Consider the following 23,301-nt stretch of genomic DNA (forward strand, 5'->3'; position numbering starts at 1 on the left):
CTAAACAATGTGAGGTACTGCTTCCAGCTTAGTAGTTGAGTACACAGTTCTGCTTTGACAGAGTTTCAGGACAGCTTTACCACGATGCTAAGTCACTGTTCCAGCTCCAGCTGTGAGCTATGAAGCATCTTAGTAGGATAATTGCAGCTGATTAAATGTCCATGCTCTCGACCTTGTCATTGTCGGTGCTTTGTAACCCATCTGTGTCTGAGGAAAATGCAAGCGTACCCAAATACTGCCGAAAGTCAAAACCAACTAAAAATGTTTCGGGGTCTTCTTCATGCCACAGCTTCTTTGACTCATTCAAAATGTTCTGCCATCCTTAGCACCAGCTCCAGCCACTTTCAGAATGTGTGTATGGGTCAGACATGGAAGTCTGGTGTTTTAATCTGTGTTTTCTTGTGGCTGCAGTTTTCTCTTATTAGATGACATTCTTCTCCTCATTGTCTGTTGCTGTATTTCTTTCATCACTATGTGTATGGTGGCATCACTGTCATGATTAGAGCTTGTCAAGACTTGCTGTGTCTACATCATCAGTAAAATGCATCAGTCCTCTCCATGTACTACTTGCAGTTAAAATCCCTCATTTAGTTGCCGAGGAGGTTCTGCCATGGCTTCTTTTTTTCCCAGTAAATCCAGATTGCAATTTTTTTTTCATCTCCTAGAGACAGAAAGCATAGAGCCAGCTCTAAACTTTTTCCTGGGAAGACTTACAGATGATTCCCTGAGATCAACATCCTTGTTGCACAGGAAAGCCCAGACAGCTGGTGCAGCAGAAGTATGGAAAAATCCAGACACACAGAAAATTAGATTTTTTTTCCTAAAATCTGGGGATATTTGAGATTCTTTTAGTTAATAAATGAAAGGTTTACTATGCAAACCACTGGGCTAGAAACTTTTTTTTTTTTAAATAATTACAGAATCACCTGATTCTAGGAAATGGTGCTATAAAGAAAACACCAAATTGTGCAAAATGTGTGGCAAAATGACATTAATTGATAAAATAGTAATGTGGGCAGATAACCAATATGTATTCTGACAGTTATACACTTAGTGTTGTTCCAAGCCTTTAAATAGACTGTGCCCTTATTCAAACAGTGGTTCATAAGTAGTGTAACCCCAACTGTGGTCATCGCAGGCCGAGTAAGTCAAAGAAAAACTGCATTAGAGACATAATTCCTCTGTTCTTTCACAACAGTTAGTTAGCTACTGGGTGACATTTGCTACCCCCTTCTGCCAATGCACTACCTTAGCTGGTTTTGTCCACCTCCAAGCTCCTTTGTGCTGTATGGGTGAGGGGAGAGCAAGAAAAGCACTCAGTCCCTGTTAGATCAGTTCATTCAGGCAGAAAATAAAGACCTTTACCTCAGCATAGTCACTGTCACTTGGTCTGGTCCTGTAAGGACCCGTTTAGCTCTTGACAGGTATCTTCTGTAAATACACTTAATAGCCTAATATGGAGTAGAGCGAGCAAAACCACAAGTTTTGAATGTGAGTGTTTGAAATATTTTACCTAGTTCTTGAAAAAAATCTGAGGTGATTTATGATTTTCCAATATAGAACTGGAATGCCAGGGGCGACAGAGATGTGAATTTTCTTCTGCTTCTTCAACCTCTCCCTCAACCAAGGACTCGAAGAGCAAGGATATCTCAGTTTTATATCCTCCTGCAAAATGAGACTGCTGGCAAGGATCCTTAGGTACAGTACATTACTTATATTAATACGCAGTTTTGTCAGCCTGAATTATTATTTTACAATTTATGGCTATCTAGATTAGACGCAAGGAGCTGATCAGGCACAGCAGCACAGAGCCTAGCACAGTCATTTACTCTAGCTTTTATATTCTCCATGGCAAATGGAGTGGCATCTTTTTAGTTTGTAATATTCTGAGAGCTTTTGAAGACCAGACCTCTTCTCTGAAATCTATCATTCTTAACACGATTTTCCCATGCATCTGTGGCAAAAGGAATTCCTCCATTGAGTACAGAAGAGTTTGTTCTTTCATAAGAACTTTGAAAGTATAAAGCCAAAACAGGTTTTAGGATAAATAAACTCAAGGAATAGAATAGAATAGAATAGAAAGTAGAATTATTTCAGTTGCAAGGGACCTACAACGATCATCTGGTCCAAATAGCCACCTTATGTTCCCATTTTTTTCCCAAAAAGAAGAAGCAAAGAAAAGTAACAAAACATAAAGAAAAGTAACAAAATGTATTCAATTTAATGCCTAAAATGGGTTAGAAGTAACCATAAATATTTCACACTGATGGGGTGAAATCCTGGTCCCCCTCAAGTCAGTAAGTGTTTTGTCACTGACTAACAGGGTCAGCATTTCACCCTACGTGTCTGAATTCATGTTTCACTTGAGTAAATATAGGCCAATCATTTTGGTATCAGAAATAATATTTTTGTTTCAAAACTAATCATTTATTTCATTCTTATTTTCTTGCTTTCCTGTTTTTACACAGGCTCTGCACATACTGCATTGTATTTCTAAAAGCTGTAATTTTCTTTAGAAAAGAATATTGTTTGCTCTCCTGAATAATTCATCTCGGAGTTCTCTTTTAATCCCCCATCAAATGTGCCATTCTTGTAACTTCATAAAGGAAAAGAAAGGAAAACAACACTCTAAGGCTGATTTATGAATTAGACCATGAACATTAAAAATACATAAAGCCTTGGTATAAATAAGAACTTCCGTTTTTGTTCTAGTTCAGTTACATCAGTACCTCTGAAACAATACTATTGGTTGTATACAGATTTCCACTATTATAACTGATGTATCTCAGAGTATGAAAAAAGGAGTATAAAAGATAAATATGCTGAAGATTTGATATTTAGCCTTGAGTTAATAAGGCTAGCAATTTGTGTAGGATTTGAAGGGAAAAAGAAATGCTTACAGTACGATATAAATTTAGCTGTAAATACTATGCAACTTATAATATTCAGGAAACGAATAGTTGATAAAAGAGCTCTTAATATAAGTTCCTATATATCCTATTAGGTTAAAATAAAAAGATTTTAGATGCAAAAGAAAGAACCTAAAAGCACTTTCATAGACAATCTGTAGCCTACAAATGATTGTAAGGTCTTTAATTAGATTACTGTTATTTATTTGATGCACATGTCAGATTAGTGAGAGACCTTTCAGCATCCCAGTGAGGTTCAGCTTCATCTTGTCCCTCTGATCTGTAGAGGTCATCTACCTCTACTGCCCAGCTGCTGAGCTGGGATATCTCCAAATCATTGTTGTAGGCAGCTCCAACTCATTTCCCTCGTATAAGATACACTCAGGCATTGCAGCTTGTATAAAGTGTGTATGAAGTATCAAAGCTGTGTGTCTTGTGGTATTTATAAAATGCCAAATGGTAATAATCCCAGTAGTTGTGTATTGCCATGAAGAATGTGTTTACAAAGTCAGACCAGTATTGAGGGCACTTACCTGTGCCACAGCATATAAAAGGTTGTTCTGTGTATCTGAGCTGACCAGTCCTGAAATGTCAGCCACGCCCAGACACCAGCTTCATTAGGCCCATGGTAATCAGCCAAACCAGTTTTGCTTCCCTGTGGTTGGTTGCCTCAGCATGGTTGTGTGGTTTTTGTCCATGGCTTCTGTCACCTCCTGTGAGGTACTTTGGAGATCAGCAAAGTTGGGGGCCTTCAGGGGTTGCATTTCAGCAGTAGCAAGGAATGAAATGTTGTAAGTTCTTTTGCATAGCACTTAATAAAAGGGAAATAAACTGTGTTAGAGGAACAATGGAGTAAAGTCTTTTGGGGAAGCAAAACATAAAATGGTCCCCACATTAACATTCTCGGAACCATAGGCTGATCTACATCACCAGTTGTGGTGAGCAACACATGTAATCCCCTTCCCTAGTCATTCATAAGTATTTATAATGGTTCACCAGTGTTAATGTCATAATGTTTAAGAAATTTAAATATTTCTGAAGTGCATACTTCCCAGGAATCTTCACAATATTCATATCAGATCTTCCTGAAACCGTTTTTTTTAGTGTTATTTAACAAATTTACTAGAGAACTGATGTGCTTCACATATGGGAGTTGGTTGAGGTTGATTTGTTCATTGATTGCCCTGATTTTTGTGAGACACAGATCCCCAGTGAAAAGGTTATATGTCTTCTGTAGTAACTTACTGTTCAATTAAGAAAAGCATAACAGAAGGGACTATTATTGTTTTGATTTTATTAGTTATTTTGATGTTTGTCACTACATTTTTCCTCTTTCCTGTTGTACAAAAATACAAGCAAAACCTGGATTAAAAGTTACCATGTCACGTTTCTGACTGTTGGCTGGGTGCCAACAAATAAGAAGGTTTAGAACAATTAGTTTCATGTGTAGGGGGAAATACACATATATCTTCATGTTTCCTGATACTCTCCAGGAGGAAGATGAGCAAAAGCTCAGCTCCTCAGAGGTGTTTAGATCTTTTTCAAAACCCCATGTCAGTACAGACACTGGACAGATGATGGGCAGTGCCAGTATGCATCTGTGTGTGTCATGGGGCTGTTTTTAGCAATGGAGGTTCATACAGGAGCCTTTCCGAGCAAAACAGCTGCTGATTTGAGTCCATTTTTTGTTTGAGGGAAAGCCTCAGGTTTAAAGGTCTGTTTGTTCTAGGGTGATTGAAGTCAGCACAAGTTTAGTCATTGATTCAAGAGAGCAGGTGGCAGTTCTTAGGGGTCCACTCCTGTTCCAGCTGACGGCAACTGAGTTGCTGCCATTATTTAATAGAAGATATCTGTAATTCAGCAAATAATTAGTAAAACTGTCCTTAAACCTTTGTGCAGCTGAATCAGCTCACCTTTGTAGAAAGCCTTTCTCATTCAGACGGTAGGGCTATTGACAGGAACAGCAGTAGCAGCTGCGGTGTGGGAGAGAGAGTGTGTGAGAGAGAGAGTGTGTGTGTGTGTGTGTGTGTGTGTCTTGCCCAGCAACCTCATTCACTGACTGTGGATTTCACCTCCCACGCTCCACCTGCGAAGGGCGTGTGATTACTCAGTTTCTGTCCAGCAGCAATAGGTGCAGCCTGGTGTTATTACTTGATTGGAAAGCAGTTGCAGTCTCTCTTTCCAAAATCTCTGGATGCTAGGAATGCGTGTCCAGCCCCCCTTATGCAGTGTTCGTGACCTTCAGAATAGGTAGAAAGGTGTGGTTGCATGCAGAATGATAAATACAAATGAACCAGTATTATATTAGGATTGGTTTGTCATATATATGTAGATATAGACACATATGAGTGATCTATTTTGCATAAGGAATTGCAGTACTAAGAGTCATAGTAGTTACTTCTCTGTTGTCACTCTACACATTGAATTGCAGAGTGTGCTGTAAAAATAATCAAGAACACAGAAACATCTATTTTTCTCTCTTACTCTTTTGCTTTGCTAACACTTTTTTTAGTTTGTAACTTTATTTAAAGAGAAAGGACCACATTATCTGTTCTTTAATTTTATTTGATTTGCATGATACATAGAATATAGAATACATAACTACAATGTATAATAATTACACAATACTTAATAAAATACTGTATTTTTAATATAAATAAATATATTTAATATGTATAAATAAAATATTGTGTCTATAATATATAAGGTATATTATATATAAGGTATATAACATATAATATATAAAAAAAACCTCTCAGAGAATCACAGAATTGTTCATGTTGGAAGGTACCTCTTGAGTTCATCTAATCCACCTGCGCCTAAATGATTTTTTTTCCCTCAAAACTGAGCAACTTTTTCATTTCAGAAAGAGAGTCCTTTCATGGAGTTTCTTCTGCCTTATTTAAACCATTTAAAAGATGTATCTTTAAAAAAAAGAAACCAAAGATAAGAAGATAAGTTATATAAAGTATATAACATAAATGCACTATTTAGAAAATTTGAAATAATTTAAACCAAAAGAATGATGATGCAGTTCAGCAGTGTAAGCAGCTATCGCTCCTTTGGAATGAATAATAATGTGATTATTTTCTTATAGCATCTACAACTCTGTATCTGAGTTATTCTATGATTCTTCAAAATCATCGTTCTAATTGTGGGTGTTTTACCTCTTTAAAAACTGGTTTGTTCATTCCATGCGTGAGCCACACCCTGAAAAAAAGAAAAGCTTTGCACACCTAATTTAAGATTTAACCTAGTATCAGTGTTAAACCTGTTTCACTCAGTCGTTCTCATACTTAAAATGCTGTGTAACTCAAGGGTTTCTATTTATTCATTTAGCAAATTAATTTATTTGAGTCTGCCATGGCTTAGAACTTAATTCCTGCAGTCCGAGGTGTGTAGTGTGCTATTTTTACACTAAAAATCATTGGGGAAAAAAATTCACTGCCTTTTTTGTTTGTTTGTTTTTCACTGCATTGAATGTTATAAAAAGAAGGCAGCTTGGTAGCACTGTAGGCTAAATTCCCATAATTGTGCTCAGAGCAGACATCAGACAATCAGACCTCCTCACACAGACACAGGAACCTTCAGCCTTTCACCTACGTGCAGATGGTTTTATGTGTTCTTACAGTGCTTTTCAGCAATGTCTCAGTCGCTGATCACCAAGAACTGGACTGGTATCGCTCCTGATTGCTCCTAGGCTTCTGAAAAGGTTTTGTGGGAATTTAAAAAAAGGCTTATTAATTCATGTTGCTTTAGGCTATCATGATGCCATAGTCTAAAAGATCCTAGCTTTAGAGCTACAGAATCCCTGGGAAGTTCAGGAACCTGACTCCGCGGTGACCTTTTCTGAAAGAAAGGTCAGCATGCCACAGACAGACTTGCCAAGTCAACTGCTTTTCCCTGTAGACTAAAGCTTTGTGGTCTTATCCCCAGATCTGTTAGGAAACTTGGCCAAGCTACTGCTTTTTGTTGTTTCAGGCACAATATGTGTGTTGAAAGAAGTTTCATACTAAGTGAGAGTGATTTCAGCAAACGGAAGTAAACTTAGGATTGAAAGTGCTTAAAATCCACCCTGTGGCTCTGTATACATAATTTCCAATTTTTTACGGTTTTTATTATTTTCTAGATTCATTCATGGGATTTGGTTCTGTGCAAATCTCACGCTTCCATTTTCATGCTTGTTCTCCTTTTGTTCTCTCAAAGTTGAGAAAGGTGGGACTTATTTGGCACATTAGGGACTGATCTTCCAACAGTTTGGATTAGCTTGGGATCCAAAAATAACCTAATTACTGATACCTCATTATTGTCAATTCATTATTTCCTATGCCAAAGAGTTTTAAGCAGAGGGGGTTAATTGCTTTATTTTAAGGGAACATTTTTGGGGTACAAAATCTGGGCAGGCCATTACCAGTTACTTTAAACACAGTCACAGAAATGTTTTGACAGTTGGAAGTGGCTTGGGGTGACAGCTTTGCTTTGACAGTGGCTTGAGGGTTTTTGGTTTTGACTCAAGATTAAATTTTGGCCAGGACAAATGTGTGATCTTCCCATCCTCTTTATTCAAACTTCTTTTAGCGAGAAGTTGCCATTAATACTGAAAAGACTGCAAAACTTGAAGATTTTGTTGTATTAAATTTATCCAGTAGAATATTTTCACGTATTTTCCTTTATCTCTGTTCATTTGCATCTTAGATTAGAATACCTGTTTAGGGCAAGAACTGTGTCTTCAGATAGTATTAATCAGGCAATATATCTTTGGAGACAATTATGTAAATTTCTCCGTTAATATTTTAGAAGTGGATTCTTACCTGTAACAGCTGTTTTTACCTATTACATGTTTCAGGTCAGATTATCAGTTCTTCTAGATCTCCAGACCTGTTCAGAAAGCTGCAGAGATCTGCTGATTTATAGTCACTGTGCATCTGACCCAGCATTCATGCAGTTACTTCACTGATATATAATCTGAAACCAGGAATGTGTGTGCTGCTAAGGATTTAATACTTTATTTATGTGACTACCGTAGCATAAATATATGCCAATCAACTGTGGCTTCTATATTGAATATCGTCAGGTCATTGTCCAGTCATGTCCACACAGACTCCCTAATAGACACTGAACACAGATATGGCATTGGGAAGCGGGAGTTCTGAGGTGCTGACAGGGATGAGTGAATCATGGACTAATGCCAGTCAAATATGTTACTCTCTTAATTTTTTTTTTAACCTCAGAAACCTCAATCAAGGTACTTACAGCAAAGTAAAATATGAATATGTCAAACTCCTATGTGAGTCACAGACCAGATCCTGCAGATCAAAAGCTCTGTGGCTGAACTTTGCACTGGGCTTTATAAGGACAACTGGCACTTGCAAGTGATACTTGTCGTTCTGGGTTCAGATTGCTCTGCAGTGTTGCAGTTTAGCACAAATATATTCACCTAGAATTTGCTATGTGCTCCAAGGAATAACTTGTCATCAAACCCGCATACCAGTAACTATATATGCAGTGAATAAAGATAGATTGTTCCTGTCTATGACAAAAAGGCAGGGGAATATACGTCAATTGGCTGTTTAGGTTTGTTATGATTCAGTTGGCTCAATTGACTCAAATCAAATTTTGTGATAATTTCCCCACCAAGTTCCATCTGTTTCAGAAGGATGACAGATCTGAATTTGTGGGACTCCTGTCCTTTTGTATTATCAGAAGGACATAGTGACATATTTTGAGTCTGGCAGCACCACTGGCTATTTTGGCTGGTGGTATGCAGGATCAAGTGGTATTGGCCATTACCAGCTCCACACGTGTTGTAGCAGCAAACGTTTGGTCGGCTCTGTGAGTTGTATCTACTGACAGTACATTTGTTGTGCTGTCCAAAAAAGAGAGGGATACTAGTGGTAATGTACAACATAATGCTCAAATTTATACAATCGCTGTGTTTCAGTAATTGAGGGAATGTTGGATTTTATAGCATAATCCCAGATCACCTCTGAAATTCTGGTGCAGTTTAGTGAAGAAATGAAGCTTTCTAGCACAATTTTGCTTATATGCCACAAGTTTTTACACTTTCTCACAACTTCTTAAATAACCCATCCTTTTTCTAAAAAAAACGCCTGCTATCTTCTTTTATCTGAGGTCTTTTAACAAACAGACATACTGTATTGATCTGCTGTCTTGGCTAGGTAAAAATGGCCATTAAAACCACAGTAATTCCAGCTCAAATAGTTTGAAATAACTTGTAATAATCTGCTCTTCTTTTGAATGTGAAAAATGTCTGTATTCTTCTAGCAGGGTTTGTGGGGGTTTTTTTTGAATAACAGCCACAACAGAATGTCACAAACTCAGTGGAACCTACAGAGAGATAAAACCCCCACGGATACAGAGTTTATTTGAAACTCCCCTCCTGCACACAGTCATGTGAGGCATTTGCATTTGCAGCTCTGTGTTACCCTACCTGTGTGTTAGTTACCTGGTGAGCACATCTTTTATGTTCCACAAGCTGTCTGGCTCTCAAAACACACATAGATGCATGAATGTACATTGACTCCGCAGTGAGCAAAAATGATCAGAGAACTGGCAGACTGAGCAGCAAAACACAGTAGAAATGTTGAAGAAAAGGCTACGTAGAGAAGAGTTTTAGATGACTATGTTCAGCTGTGTGTGTCAGTGAAAACAGGCAACTTTGTCTCGACACTGAGTTTGTTGATTAAAAGAAGATAACCAGTATCTAAGAAATACATGTTGTATGCATAAAATGAATGCGTTACATACATGTTTGGTATCCCACAGCATATGTGAGATAAATTCAATATGCAATTATGTGATATTTTTTACTATATTTGGTTAATTCTTTCATACCTTAGTACTCGATGGTAGGGATTCAAGTCTGTGACATCTGTTCTTGACTTACAGTCTGTGGCTTTTAGAAAATTACAAATGTTCATTTGCAAAAGCTACATGGCAAATGTATCACATGTAATGTAAACATTGTGCAGCATCCTCGCTCTGTCAGCTCTGTTAACTAAATGCTGACACTAGATTTACAGAAAGCCTTGAAAATTACCCAAATCAAAAATACAGTTCTCTCCAAGCACTTCCATTGTGCACTTCCATTCACCCTCATAAAAGAACATTTATTTGGACTACATACTTACAGAATTTTGATATAACAATTTTTTCCAGAGAAAATGTTTCAAACAATGAAAAGTGTGGTGGTATCTGTTCCTTCCCTTTTTTTTTATTTCTTCTTAGGCATTTCTTTTTCTTCTTTCAAGAACTAATTATTGGAGAAATCAGCTTTTACAACTGGCATTTTCATAATTTCAAATAAAAATTTTCACAAAATAATCTTGATTTTTCTGAAATGGAAATTAGGTGACATATATTGTGAATATATTCCAGTGGTTTCAAATGGCCTAACTAAACACAGACTATGCTCATGATTATTCCTTACTGCCAATATTCAATATCATAGTTAAGGGTGTATCTTTCAAGCTGATAGTGATTGTCCTGTGAGTTAGCAGCAGAGTATCATTGCTGTTGATACAAGACATTCATAATTTCTTGTGTTGCTATATTGCTTTCATGACTGTCTCTATGAACTGTCTTTAGGATTTAGTTCAGTGTTAATCAGAGAGGCAAAGCCAGGCAATTTCTGTCTTATACTTCTATTTGAAGAACAAAAAAACCCAGCAGAAAATGTTTTACATAGAAGCAAATAACACTACAGAAGCAAACTTTACCTTAGGTGAGCTAGTCCCCCTTGCATCCCTCTACAAGCAGCAGAAAGAGGCTCCTCCTGACAGTAATTCAGAGGATTTATGTGTCTCTTGACCACAGAGCAGGACTAGGGAGATTTCTCCCTAGAGTAAAGTTAAGCCTGTGGAAATGTCTCTCAAGTTTCTCTATTAGAAACAAATTCTGCTTTACACCAGACTACAGTATTCAGGGCTGGTAAAATGTAAGATGGACAATTACAGCATTGGCATTATCTGCTGGAATTGCAGGAATTGCAGGAATGGGAGGACATGTTGTCTTTTAAATTATTTTTTAAGAAGGAAAGTACTTAATCCCATTTTTGCCATTTGACTTGATGCAACACTAGATATAGAAAGTGATTCCATATTTTGTATACTGAATATATAATCCCATTCTCATTTCTCACTGTCAAAGATATCTAGTGATCTCATGTGGAAAGTTCAGAGTGCTGTGTCACGGTCAGTATATTTGGTTTCTTTGGAACTAGGCAACCCCAACTTAGTCTATTCCAAATAACAACATTTCTTATTAATAGGGTTCTTTTTACAGTATTGATAGTACTTGGCAGCAACGGAGAATTACGTGTGCTAGATGATGGCCTAGTTAATTGTGGAATTTGATTCTCCTTTATCTCCTGAGCTGACTTTCAAATTCTTACTCTTTTTACCTGAGAAACATTTTGCAAACATTAGAAACCAAACTGTGAAGGAACCTGGGATTTTTATTCTCAGGTCTGGTAACAATCTCACGCCTTGCAAAGATCTCACAGCTGTTCTGACTTTAGAAGCATTTGAAAACATCTGTTAATGCACCTTATTAAAATAATCTCATCTGAAGACAAGACTGTAAGACCCAGTACAGATCTCTGAAGGTATCTGGAGAGCTCTCCATAATTTCACTGTGCAGTGGAGAAGACCACTAGACCCTTTAAGAGGGAAACTGTTTTCAGTCAGTATGAAAGTGTCTGTGATTCTGTTTAAAAATGTCTCTTCCAGCCTCTCCTCTACTTTTTAATCTGGCAATTCTATGCTTGCTTCTCTCCCGATCACTGTGGTGACTTAATTTGTTCTTAAATTCAAACTGCAAGCTCCTCTAAGCGTTTTTCAAAGCCTTTTGATACAGTTCCTTTCTCCCTCTAACGACTTCAGAATGAGCAGACAGATTTAGAAGTCCTTTTTCCTCTTCCTGTGTGTCCTGGTTTCAGCTAGTTAGTTGTCACCTGGGATTAAACCACGACACTGCTAGGAGTTTCAGAGAGAATGGAAGAAGGCAAGCAGAGGATCCTTCCTCCACAGTGGTAGAAGAGGGTTCCTTTCTCAGACACTTCCAAACATGTGCCTTGTTGAACAGCCTGGCACAATGTTTATAAATGGATTTTCTGGGTTCATGACCTATTTCAAAAGAAGTGCTGGAAGCCAACACATTTTGTCCTGTCTATCTGGGTACACTGGGCACCTGTTACAGAGAAGATTCTTCACCCAGGCCTCTCCACTGGGTAAATTTAAGCTTCTATCCAGGTAAGAAAAGGTCTTGAATAAAAAGGAACAGCCCTGGGTGAATCCCATAGAAAGTAAGACAATATGCAGATAAGATCTTTGGTGTTTTCAAAATTATTATTCTTTTCTGAACATTCAAGCATGTTTATTCATATGACACTGTTAGTATTCCATAACTTTTAAGTGCCTCACATGACCAGATTGAAATTTAATTTTGAGTACATTTAATCAGATAGCAATTATATTTTCCTATAACCACACAAGTTTGGGACAAAATTTTACCAACCATTTTACATGAAAGCATTACCTGCTTTTTAAAGTGCAAAAGAATGCATGAGAATCACCACCAGGTGTGTCTAAACTGTCAGTTATGCAGTTAAGAGGAATTTGTGTATAAATTTTTTTTCTTGACCATGAAAGTCAAAGGATTCATATGTACCAAAGTATGTTTCTTAAACATACATAGAGCATTTTCCCTGTCAGTTCCAGAGGCTGCAGTCTGCAGGAGCAGTGTAAGGACTGGGGATGCTGTTGGGCTGAAACTAGCTGAAATTCCTTCTACATTTCAGAGGTTTTGCATACACTGTAGGAGATTGGGCAATGCCTAAGAGAATAGAGAACAAGATACATAAGATCTGTGAAATAGTAAGAGGTGAGATTTGATTATGTGGTTGTAGATCATTGTATTTTTACCACCTTGGAAACTTAGCACCATGCTCTCCTCCTCCTCCTCCCCTCAGCTTCCCAGCATTCACCAGTAGCAAAAAAATCCCCATTCAGTTTGGTGCATGAAAATCTTGAAAGGACGCGGATGAGATTCCTATTAGGGTTTTGGAAATCTGCTGTCATCCCATCAGCCCACAGAAACACTCCAAAATACCATATTCTGGGGGAGAGAATGGAAAGTATCTAGAGCACCAAATGTGGCAGCTGGAAACAATTTAAAAAAATACATAAGATGGGTAGGCCGGTGTTATGAGGAGTAAGAGAGGCAGCTGGGAGATTTAAAAAGGAAGGCCTGGGAGCAGCTGAAAGATGCCAACAGGCTGTTAGTGAGAACATCTGAGAGAAAACATGCCAAAATGATAAGAAAAACAGCTGGAGAAAAACAGTATTTCAAAGCCTCTGAAACAGGGATGGATATGCAAATTCTGCTAACTATTGAATGAATAAATTAATTACATTTTTTTTCTTTTCTGCTTTCATAAATTCCTCGTTTTCTCAAATGACCTCCTTCTGTAGAACCTGAAAGTGACCTTTTCTGCTGTGTCTTCCTCCTCTTGACCTTTTGGTTCTTGGTTTTTCCTCCACAGAAAATAGGTGTCTCTGAACAATCCTGTTCACTTGTTGATAGTATATTAAGCTAATATTTTAACTGTTTCTTTTTCTATTTCCTGACCTTATTAAGACTTTCCCTGCTTATCATTCTGAATGTGAATGTGGAACACCATTCTCTGTGAAGGAAATGCACAGGTAGCAGTTGATTTTAATAGCTCCAAATCTCACTCTGGGTAGGGCCTGTAAGATTTAGATGGCTTTCTATTCCAGAGGTCTAGCTGGAGGAGTTGACAGGCTTGAAGAGTCTGATGAACTGCCTCTAGAATTTGACAGGCTCTAAAACAAGTTTGTAATAAGAACGTGCTGACTTTGGGAAGTAAGCTATAAAAATACACAGTGGGACAGATTTTCAAGGTTTTATGCATTACAGTTGCAAATGTAATTCCTTATGTATTTTATTATACACACAGCTCATCATTTACTCATATCTGATTACATATTTGAATGTAGTCTAGGTGTGTGCATCAGTGATGTAAAGACATATGCCAATATCTGATAGAGTAGCATGTTCTCTACCTTTGAAATTGTGTCTCTGGTTTTCATCTGTGAAAGCAAGAGACAGTATGTATGTACTTTTTCCCCCATGGATCATAAGGAACAAAGAGCTTATGTGAAAAAAAGAGTACCGGAGAAGATCTTAATAGATTCTGTCCCATCAAAGACAGAAATACAGCAACATAAAAAGAGCAAACATGCTGTCTAGCTTCTCTGAAGGTGTTTGCTAATGACCTCCAATGAACTGGAAACTGCTAGAGAGCATAGTCTCAGCTTGAAACATGAGAACAATAGCAGACTGAGAGAAGGATGCAAAGCAGGTGAGAGTGGAGATAGTCAATAATTATTTTACAACAACAGAGCTGTAATTGGGCATCAAATTCTTGATACCTTTCATGCTACCTGACATACACTGTAGTGTCCAGGAAGAACAGCAGCAGTTTTGGAGGACATGAAAATAGATTCACAGAATAATAAAATAATAGAGAAAATTGAAAGGAAGAGAGGGTATAAAAATGCATAATAAAATATATGGAACGTTTTCTGAAAGACATCTGAATGATTACCACTTATGATTGCTAAAATATAATTCAATATGTAGCCTATAATAAATATTTTAAATAAGGAAAATAATAGAGTCAGGTCAAAATATTTACAATCTAGTCTGATAAAATACTAAATGAGACAGAAAGCACAGGTAGCACTTTCCCTTTTCCAGGGAAAGTTTTGCTTATCTGGGGTAGGGAAAAATACTTGGACTGAGTGAGAAGAAATGTTCATTGTGCAAATGAATTGTTTCTGAAGAAAGCATTTAAGTGAAATTTTCAGTCACCTGAAAGCCTTTAACTGTATCTTTTAAAATAAGATCTATTGTTTTGGAAGCCTCTGATATGATATACCCCAAACAGGAACAATTATACAGAAGCATAAACTTGCAAGAAATTCTACATATAAGATGTAGTGTTGCACTTTTTATGCTTATGTAATTTTTTCTCTTAGAATAAGAAATTTCATCTTCCCTTTTTCATTTTGTCCATGATTAGCAGTAGACTAAGCAATTTATTATTCTACATTCTGGTGTAAATACAGATGGCCTCTGCTTTAAAAAAACCCACAGCTTTATGAGAAATGAGTGCAGGTGCACTTATCTGAAAAGAATTGAGATAGTGGATTTGAGAAATAATGGGGGAGGCACTGTCCAATTGTTTTTTTTCAATGCATTGCTTTTGATAGTTGAAATAACTCTGCCTTCTACACATTCTGCTTTTCAGCCTGTAGCCTGAGAAGGTCTTTGTCAGTGGCTTTGCACCACCTTGTGACTCAAGGAGAATTCCCCCCCAAGGAAGCTGCCCAGGTTCATGTAGCTGTAAACCTTGAGAAAGAAGGAGGATTTCAGTTGCAGAAAGAAGAATACCTTGGTCTGTGATATTTTTAGTTAAAACGAGGCAGTGGTGGAGAGACTGAATTTGCAGGACCTCCTACATCAGCAGCATGCACCTATCAATACAGATGAGCTGCTACGAAATCTACAAACTAGAGATGTGCTTAGGCAGCTCCATTTAAATGGAGTGCGATAATTCCATTTGTAGTTGGCATGGGTCCCCAATGTGATGCTCTTTGAGTGACCTTATTCAAAACTTACTGTTTCTCAAACAGTCCTGAGCTGGAGCACTTTCTACGCCTCCTCAAGAATGAGAACAACATGAGAAATTTCAGCACTGATAGTTTGGTTCAAACTCTGGGAAATCAACTGAACATCGCTTGAATATTTCTTTTCCCCCTCCTCTTCTCCATACTAAGTCATTATCAGAAGAAGACCCAAAGTTCATCACACACATGAACATGTTCCTGCCCCTTTCTTCTTTCTAGCATGTCGCATTAAACAGCAGAATTGTCCTTCCACTAAACCCACAAAGATGTTCAAGCAAGCCAATGCCTGGTAGAACACAGTGCTGCTCGGAGGGTTTATGTGCAGCTTGCTCTGCTCAACAACAAGGCTTTAATGAGTTGTACTCTGGGGTAGCCAAATGGTGTTGCAAATACAGGTAATCCTCTGAGTACCAGGATCAGAGAATAGTGCAGTAAAATAGTTCTTTTCTTGAGCTCATTGCTGAATTAGTAATTAAAAGTCAATTACTATCACTTAATCTTTTACCTGTATGACTGACGGAACCTGAGACTTTGCAGGTTACAATGCTTAGACTGAAAAACATCCCACTGAGAAACAATTTGTTTTCATGTTGGCGTATATATATTTTGTCCTTAGGAGTCACCAAATGGGCAATAACTACCGTCGTTCTTGGCCAGTTAAGACCTGGAATATCTCCTCCTGGGAGCAGACAATTGTACCATCCTGATAATCACATTAAATAGCACAATAAATATTGAGAATCCATTGAACTATTTTGATGTTGGCAAGTAATGGCACTTTCACTACCACTGAGCAGACTGTACTTCTTACCCCTTTGGAGCAAACCTCTCTGGCCTCCAGCAGTTCTCTCAGGAAATATTCATGCAGATCTATTTACAGTCTGGGCCCTGGCTGGATATCAAGCTCATCTTGATTGTGTCCAAAGCTTGCTATTCTGTTCTCTCTGCAGTTATCAACCAAGCTGTCCTGCTGAAACAAAGATCATTAATACGGTGTGGCTGCATTTCAAATAAACTATATCTAAAATCCAATAGAGACAGTGCCTACTTCTCCCTAATACTACCATTCCCTGCTTTTAGGAAAGCCAGATTCCTTGAGGTTCCTCCACACACTGTTTGTGTCTCTGCCAACCTGTTTTCTTAGAGAACTGCTGGCAAGCACTAGTCCCACTGTCGGGATCAGGCCAAGGCGCTCCATACGGTTTCCATTATATTGATGACAAGACACAGGATCTTTGAAGCCAGCTTCATGTGTTGAAGTTCCAGTGGCCACCAAGGCCTTCTTTCCCCGAAAGACGCTACACTGCTGTTTTGTTTGCCCTTTGACTAGCCTTTATTAAGCCAAATCAATGCATTTGCACAAAGAAAGCCTTTCAACTGTGGTGTGCCCTTCTTAGGCGCCCGCTTACCCGAGCTCCTGCAGCCATGTCAGGGGCATCTCCATCCGACACCAGCCCTCTGAAGGCTCGTGGGCACACTTCTGTTTCCACACTCAGGCACAGTTCTCAGAGCTTTACATTAGATTCTGATTTCTTTTGGCAAGATCCCAGGTGTCGTTAGAATAGACAGGAGAATTGCTATTCTTGATAAGGTCAGAGGAAAACCAGTTTCAAGACACAATAGTGTACATGAAACTGGTGACATTTGCAGAAGAGTAAAGCCTGGAGATCTCTTTGCTCCCTCTTACATGAAAACCAGTATAAATGATGATGGCACTCAGGTTAGTGAAAGGATTCAGCTTACAGAAAATGAGAAAAGAGTTTCCTTGATAAAGTAGTTCTCTAATGGAAAAAAAAGCCAATATTGATGAAAATCAAGAAAGAATAATGCATGAACTTGCATTCTGTGATACATAAGACTTGGTTTATGAAGCACAGTTTTTCCTTAAACAATGTTCATAACATAAATTCATATAAAGGAATGCACACTACTCTGTAACTGTAATTGAAAAAGACATTGTGAACATTCCTTATTGCACTAATATACGACTTCCCATCTTCCAAGGCTAGGAAGAGAACATACTGGATAAAGAGAGCAGCCCACTTTTAAGGTTCTTCGTTGCTAGTATGATGAAGAAATTACCTCATAATTGGGACTGTCCATCACTTGAAAAAGCTTTCGCCAGACCTTGAAACAAAGCTAGTGCTTCAGCTTGGTTATGCTTGGGTTGTTCTTGCCCATTTACTTGTCTGCATAAAACACTACGGCTAAACTTGATGACTTTAAGATCTTTTCCTAACCTAAGCAATTCTGTGATTCCTAAATTATCTGACTACCTTCAGTGAAAATAAGATTTTCCTCTAGACTTTCATTATTTCTATCTCCATTCAGAAATATTACCAGTGAACAAATTAGCAGATGAATTCCAGCGGTTTGAACAAATAGTCAGGGAATCCCAATTTTTGGCAACATCATGGTATCCTCAGCCTTGAGCAAGTAATCAGTCCTTCCTTTGAAGCAGCTGGAAAATGCACTGACATGCTTCTGTTGAAAGCCATTCAGTTGTAATGGTTCTTGTCAGGAAAAAATAAGAACAATCTGCTCTGGTACTTCTAAATGCAGCGATATTTTGCTTTTAAACAATTTATGATTTTTTAAAATAGTTTTTTTAAAATAATTAAACCACAAAATGTTTTAAAAATTACCCAATTTTTTTTTTTTTCTGAGAGACAATTTCGTTTACTGCAGGGTTTTAAATTTTAGCTTGTTTTTGTCATCACTAGAAATCCCAACAACACCACCAACAAAAAGTACAAGTTTTTCACAGTGGCAAGATCCCTTGCCTGCGTTTCTGGATAAAAATGTGTTTTGTTCTTGAAGTATGTGGTAAAGATCAATTCATGTCCTTGCAAGTGCAGTGACAAAACATTTTGAACAGCCTAATAACAGGTGATGGATTCACTGAGCTTTGCTTGTGACCTACCTCTGTCAGTTTTGGTATTTTGACATCTTTTTGTCTGGTTCAAATGGAGTTGACGTAGTCAGAAGAAGGCGAGCTGCAGATGGAAAGAGTTCTTTTGTAAAGACTTTTCCAGATTTCATAAATTTTGGGGTGAAAGACTATGGGGTTTTCTTCTCCTACCCAGTTTAAATCTTAAGTAGGAAGTGAGTTGGCACCTGCAAGAATCTTTGCCCTGTATAGAAGTGGGGGCATGTCACCCCCAATAGCCACCTCTAGAGAAGGGAGAAGAAGCAGCAGACAGGCATAGTGAAGTCTAGTCCAAAGATTAACACAAGGCTACTGAGCTAAAGATTATATATTAATCTCAGAGACCTCTCACCAATTAATTTGCATAGCATCTTTTGACTTTCAGATGCTTGATGATGAAACAGACTTTGGTGGGTTCCTCCCTATTCCCAGACTGTTTAGGTCAAAAATAATGACAGAGTAAGCTAGTCCAAATTCATGGCTTATCTCAGCAAAGTCGGCACATGGAATTGGCAAATATTCCAAAGATAATTTCCTTTATGTTGAGAAAAGCTGATAGCTGTTTTATGTCCACATCTGTATGTTTGAACACAGTCATATTTATTTTCTCCTTATTCTTTGACAGTACGTCAAGCTTATTATTTCTCATAATTTTACATTGAGCTTTGGAGGAAAAAAAGTAACTGCAAACAAGCCCCCAAAGCCCAACTATTAGTCATAATAAATATTTTGTAAATTCACACATAACCATGCTATTTTCAAAGTCCTCAAAAATCTTTAGTTGCTGCTACTGTCTGGTGTTTTCTTGGTTTTCCTAAATGAAGTATATGATAGTATCTTGAATCTGTTGCTTAGGATCATTATGCCCAGTAATATGGTGGCATGAATGTAATAAACCAGCTTAAAAGAGTATTTCACCATTGTTTTCAGGGATGAACAAAAAATGGCTGGATGTAAACTTATTGGATGGCTCCTGCAAGGTAATCTTACTAGTCAATAAGTTGTAATATTAAATGTATTGTAAGGCCGAGTGGTGTTCCTTTTCTGGCATTTTTCCATTCTTCCCATTCACATTTTGGTGATGATTACAAGGTCAAATTCTGTTATAATCCTCAGTTTTTACTTGCTCATAATATTTTCATTAAAAATTTCCTAAGTGCCTGAGATTTTTACAGTTAGATTTTACCCAGAGACTGCTTTATTGCTAGTTTGAGGGAGTATAACCTAATAGTTTGAAGTTCAAACACAAAAGCTAATGGCAATCTGAATATACTGCTTACATGTTTATTTATAACAAAAACTTGGAAAAGAAATTGAAATTATACAGAAGACAATTCAATAACATGTGCAGGCTCTTGGTTCAGAATGGAATGCTTTTTCTTACAAGGTTTTGAATATAACTAGGGAATTGCTCAGTTTAAAATGGCTCAGCATCTGCTGAAAAAGACTAAGAGGTGCTTTGAGTGGTTGCATCATTATTTTAACCCTAATATAGTCCTTTTACATGTTTGAAAAATCCAAGAAAAATTAGAATCAATGAACTCTAGTGCTGCCAAATTATGTTCTGTAGTTAATAGGAAAATACAAATATTATGAAAAATTACAGTTCTGGCATACAAGTCATCAATGTAACCTTTTACGGTATTACATCCTTTTTAGTCTACACATTCCTTAGCAATGGTTCCTTGTTTCGGCTTCTCCCTCTCTCTGTAAGGAACTCAGCGTTGGTCACTTTTCAGTATAAAATCTCTTCTGAAGGTTTTGGAAACAGAACTGGAAATTGTATTGTGGGTATTTTCTTGCTGCTTACATCTCTCAAGTAAAACGATAACATTTTCACTGAGTATTTGGGTATATCACAATTGGATGCTGATATTTCTCAGTTGTTTTATTTTGGTCCTGATAATATGAATTATTGGTATTTCATGTATGTGAGATGTTACTAAGGTGTATTTTATGTACAAAGGTCTGTTCAGCTACTCATTTGTCAAAAAGAAGAGTTAGTGTTCACATTGCATGCCTAAAGCTAGGTTTGCTAGCGGTGCTTGCACATTCACATTTTTGCTGATGTTACTCATTCTGTCAAGTTATAGAGCCAGCATGCAACTGACCTTTATAAACTCAGTCATAAACTTTTATTCTGTTCCCATTGTGGCTTACCACAACACAGACCCCTCCAGGGCAGCAAGCATTCCCCTTCATGCCCTCCCCTGCGGTGTCTGTTACCTCCAGATGGAGGTAAGAGAAGGCCCAAGGACATTGTCAGGGGTGTATAACAGTAGGGAGAAGATGCTTTCTTCATCCTATAGCGAATAAAAGGTTAGTGTACCATCACTGTGCTCTGCCTTCCTCTCAAAGGGACTTTTGGTTTTAATTCCTACTTGATACCATGTCTTGTAGGCAAACCCCTTGGAGCAAGACCACAGTAGAGAAATAGGAGAACAGAGCAGAAAACGGTGTTTGTTGTTTTCTACTCACCTCCCTGCTGACTGTTTACAGGCTTTCTTAGCAGAGAGAGCACTACAGTGCTCTCTGCAAGGTCACAGATCTTAAGGTCAGGTTGCAAAAGGCAGTTCAGCAACACTTCTCAGCAGCCAGGCTTTAAGCACTCATTAAGAACAGAACATGACAGCATCAGCCCAGGATGTTAGTGAGTGTACCAGTTCTGGGCAACTGAGTTTCATAATTGTCCACAGTGAAATGAAGTGAGACCCTAAGACCAGGAAAAATCTTTTCTATCATTTCAATTTCACTGCTGCCTCTTTTGCAGATGAAAAAAAGACCCTTTTTGGGGATGAAAGAACAGCTCGAATTCCGCAGTCAAGCCTGTGCTTCTGCTGAAGTCACTGTAAGAGTGACAGCTGCAGTAATGAATTTCAATATGAAGATTATATAAACATCCTCCCATTCCTCAAAGAACTGGCCAAGACTGTCATGTATTTCACACAGGCTTCTTTCAGACATCAGGTAGCAGTTGCTTTTGGTGGCCTGGACTGATACTGAAATGTTAACTAGTCCTAAAGGTTACAAAACCATCAGCAGCTGGATCTGAGCAGCTACTTCAATGCTTCCCAGTTCAAGTACTACATGCAGGAAGGTATTGTGACCGTTAGGTTTTTAGTAACACTACTTTATGATTGTAGGAAGGGTTCAAGGACAAAAAATCTGTCAGGTGTGGAAGGGGATTGATTCAGGCACCTCTTGAAGAAGCTCAATCCACATACAGACCTGGTGGGCTGCACCCAAAGGTGTTGTCATTCTGAGGCTGCTCACTATGATCTCTGAAAGGTCATGGAGATTGGGGAGGTCTTCTCTGACTGCAGAAAGGCAGATGATGCACCCACCTTCAGAAAGTGTGTGAAGGACAGTCTAGCAACCTATCAAACAATGATGGCGTGAGCAATCTTGGCAGAAATTTCTGGCCATGTGAAGGAGGTGGTGGTGATTGGGAACAGCCAGATTTACAAAGGTAAATAATGCTAGACCAACTTAATTGCCTCTTGTGATGAGGTGACTTCATCTCTGAAGGAGGGGAAAGCAGACACTGTTGTCTACCTTGAGTTTAGCCAGGCTTTCCATGTAGTCTCTCACAGAATCCTTGTATCCAGTTTCAGATGGTCCAGTCTAGCTTGGCAAAAAACTAACTGAATCATTGGTCCAAAGGGCTTATGCTCTGTCCAGAGGCTGGTTACAGTGTTCCCTCTGTGTCTGCCTGGTCTGATACCTTTATCAATGACTTGGAGGAAGAGATAGGATGCAGTACTGTCATTATACTTAATGGAGGGTAGGCTTGATACACTTGAGGCCAGACCTGCCATTCAGAGGGATTTGCACCTGCCAGAGGACTAGGTCAACAGGAACATCATGAAATTCAGTCAGGACAAATAGAGAGTTCTTTATCTCAGATGGACTGACCCCCAGGGCTTGGTTAGCAAGCTAAAAAGGACATGGGAGGCTTGGGGCAGGCTGAACAGGAGTCCATGGTAAACTCTAGCACCAGTGAAAGTGCATCAGACTGGATCAACAGGAGAACAGATGGCCGATCAAGGGAATTGATTATTCTGTTTTACTCAGCACTCATTAGACCACAGCTGGCATAGTGGGTTCTGTCTTGAGTCTCCCAGTACATGAAAGCTGCTGATAAATGTGAACAATTCCATTGGAGGGTCAGCAGGATGGCTGGAGGTTGAAGCATGAGAATTGTGAGGAGAGGCTGAGACACTGGGGTTTATTCAGCCTATGGAAGAGAACAGCAATTTTCCAGTTCCTAAGAGTAGGTTACTGAGAAGACAGGGCTGGGCTCTCTGCCAAAGAATGAGAGACGAAGGCTATAAATGAATAGGGGAGGTGCTGGTTAGATAGAAGGGGGAAAAAAAATGACACTTTGGGAATAATTAGGTAGTGGAACAGATTACCCAGAGGGGTTGTGCAGTCCCCACATGGGGGATTTTAAGACTTGACTGGATAATGACATAAGCAACCTGGGACCCCCCCAAAGTCCCTTCCATTCTGAATTATTTTATGGTAACTCTCAGGATGGATCTTCTCCATCTTCTTTGTAGAATTTCCTCCATGTAACACAGTTCCTATCAGTCTATGTATTTGAAGTCCGTGTATATGCTGCCTTTCGTCCCACAGAGCAGGAAAACTAAATAAAAGGTTGCCCCCCCCCCCCGAGTTTTAACTAAACAAGATCTAAGACTATTTGAGCAAGAATAACACTAGACAA

At 38.4% G+C, this 23,301-nt stretch overlaps 1 long non-coding RNA gene across 1 annotated transcript; it reads left to right on the forward strand.

Moving 5' to 3' along the window:
* The first annotated feature begins 865 nt into the window (after positions 1-865).
* LOC113952225 lies at positions 866-21,565 on the forward strand. Its single transcript, XR_003529455.1, has 3 exons — positions 866-1,698; positions 19,503-19,552; positions 21,343-21,565. It is a non-coding gene; the product is annotated as an uncharacterized LOC113952225 (long non-coding RNA).
* The last annotated feature ends 1,736 nt before the right edge of the window (positions 21,566-23,301 follow it).

The sequence above is a fragment of the Corapipo altera genome, unplaced genomic scaffold, assembly GCF_003945725.1.
Source record: "Corapipo altera isolate COAL_440 unplaced genomic scaffold, ASM394572v1 60, whole genome shotgun sequence".
Classification (NCBI taxonomy): domain Eukaryota; kingdom Metazoa; phylum Chordata; class Aves; order Passeriformes; family Pipridae; genus Corapipo; species Corapipo altera.